This window comes from Montipora foliosa, chromosome 13 (genome assembly GCF_036669935.1).
Source record: "Montipora foliosa isolate CH-2021 chromosome 13, ASM3666993v2, whole genome shotgun sequence".
Classification (NCBI taxonomy): domain Eukaryota; kingdom Metazoa; phylum Cnidaria; class Anthozoa; order Scleractinia; family Acroporidae; genus Montipora; species Montipora foliosa.
In genome coordinates, this window is record NC_090881.1 from 31,198,020 (window position 1) to 31,200,654 (window position 2,635).

At 39.5% G+C, this 2,635-nt stretch overlaps 1 long non-coding RNA gene across 1 annotated transcript in view; it reads right to left on the reverse strand.

Moving 5' to 3' along the window:
- Positions 1-1,458: 1,458 nt before the first annotated feature.
- LOC137983898 (uncharacterized) overlaps positions 1,459-2,635 on the reverse strand; it is a 50,072-nt gene continuing 48,895 nt past the window's right edge. Inside the window, exon 3 of the long non-coding RNA XR_011119052.1 lies at positions 1,459-1,833. This is a non-coding gene — a long non-coding RNA (uncharacterized lncRNA). The remainder of the gene's footprint in view (positions 1,834-2,635) is intronic.

Consider the following 2,635-nt stretch of genomic DNA (forward strand, 5'->3'; position numbering starts at 1 on the left):
TTTTGCCTGGGAATTCCGTCCAGAGCAAAGGTTCGGTTTTCTTTACCAGTGAGAGCAGTTCAGCTTGATGTTTCCAGCTTCAAAGAAAGTTCAGTAATCATGTGGATATTCCAGACTGCTCTTTTCATTGGTCCTCCCTATGACCCTTTGCTTCTTTTGTTATCAAGGCTAAGTGCATTTCTTCTGTGATCATCTATTGTATCGTTCTTCAATCATAGACCGCGTCTGAAACCAGAAAGTTTGCCCCAAATGGACGTAATTTGTTGCAAATGAGGGAATGATATCTCCCACTGTTCTATACCTTATTCTTCGCGTAGCACACATGAGAAAAAAAAAACATCTGGCCGAAAATGCCCGCTCTATGTCAACATTTCACCAAATCGTAGTTGTAATACACGGCTCCATGGGTGCGCACTTATCCGTGGTGAAATAAAGAATAGCGTTGAAGGTACAGCTATCAATAGACGCTTTATGCGTGTGATAAGAGAAGCATACCAATGGACAAAATATGAGTGACATATGCCTCCTTCAAAAAAAAAAGGTCCAAGTTGAAATGTGTTAACGACGGTGCCTACTATAGTTATTCCGCATACGTTCTGCGCATCTCCAGATACTCGGATTTTCTATTGGTAGAGCTTACTTTTGCGCGGTTTAAATTTATGCAGAGAGAGCAGAACTTAGCAAGTGCTCTTGGTATCCAAAAAGAAAATTGGGGGTAACCATGCATTTTTCAGAGATAATTACGCTTTAATTTGGAAAGGAACGCCATACATTGCTTTGTATTTAAAGGCTTTTTGTTAATATTGTTGATTAATTAATTATCTTTGAAAAATGCGGGGTTACCCCCAATTTTCTTTTTGGATTTTAATAACACTTGTTGAGATCTGCTTTTCTCGCATATCCAGTAAACCGCGCAAAAATACCTTTGAAATAGTAGGCACCGTCCTTAATGGACTCTTTGACATTTTCTCTTGTAACCATATAAGGATAACTAAGGATATCAGTATAACTAATGTCTCCTGAGAAGACAATGAATTGAAAGTTGTGCCTTTGCTACCAGAGCCGGGAGGTGGCGTCTGTAAAACCATCACCAAAGTGAGGGCTCCGGAGAGAGATATATATCCACAAGTTAAGGAAATGCTGAAGTAAAAAAGGTATAGTTACAAAATACATTAATTTCGTCACATAAGATGTCTGAAAGTTTTTCATTAATCTGCCAGCATGATTGTATTGGTGATAAGCCAAGAGCAATTTAAGGCTCCAGTGGCTTCGAGTCTGATTGCGGAATCTGATTGGTTCTTTGTCGGAACTAGCTGGCACTGAAGCGAGGTATGAGACGACTCTGAGACGTCGCCACTGACACTGAGGGGTGTTTGTTCTGAAGAGACACAAGAAGCTGATGCGGAATATTTTGATCAAAAGCAAACATTACTGTATTATCAGCCAATGCCGCGCCGGTTTGGTCTGGCTTTTGCATAACATATTTTTTTTCTTGCACTAGTTTTGAATCCAATTCAATCGCTAAGGTTGAGCATGGGCCCGAATATTGCCCTAAAGGTACTTCAGTTCCGTGTGACTTTTTTTTCAAGTTCCGACAACTTTATTTACAATGACCTATTCGTTGTGATGACACTCGAGCCATTAAAACGCTGGGTTTAACTGTACTGTACTAACCATGTCGCGTGCTGTTTGGTGACATACATGTACCAGTTGTTTAGAATGTTTCGTTGTATGATACAGGCTACGCAGCCCGAGAGATCACTGCCATGCGTCCGGCTTAGTGGTTCTGAAGGTGCGACTGAGTTCTGCCTCGCTTCGAGGCATAAACTGATCCTGAAAAGAAAACAAGACCACTAACTATAAAAATTATTAGTTGGGGTTAGGGTTAAATTAACAGGTTATAATGTGAAGCGCTTAAGCAATACATCCGAGAAAATGTTGAGTCCTATCCCAAGTTATTAAAATTCACTTCATTATCATGCTTGTTTCACTTCTTGTTTCCCAATTTTAATGAACTCTTCGATGTTTACGCAAACACCACCCAACAGCAAAAAGAAAATTGAAAGACTGTCTTCGAAGGGTTCAGTCGGGGTTTCATTGTTCTAAAAAAAAAAAGCAGTAGATACGTTTTTAAGATATTAGCTTACCTTGATGCTAATCGCTAAAAAAAGAATAAGCGTAGTCGGAAATTAGCCTCGCTTAGATTTCTGGCTGAAGCAATTAAGAACCAAACCTTTCATGTCCACAGTGGCAATTGAAAAGTTAACCACTCCACATCGGCTTTATTAAAATCTCCACTAACGAGAAGCGAATTACACAGTTACCATTATATACAGTTCAGTGCTGGATAACAATCTCAGTCTTGCTGAAAAGAAGCTGAGCGCCCTAAGATTCTTCACTAAGCAAATTTAGAAGGTCACTGGAGATGTTCTAATTTAGAAAAGCTGGTGGTTTCTACAAAAGAATAAAGGCTCAAAAATGATCCAATGGGTAAACCGCGGTCAAAGTGTTAAAAAAAGTGAGCTTTTCTCTTTAACCAATTTTAGCGTGGAGGCACAAAACAGGAGCATGCAGACAAGAATTTGATTAGAAACGTCAATCCCTAAAACTGACAAAATGACAACTGTCGTAATCG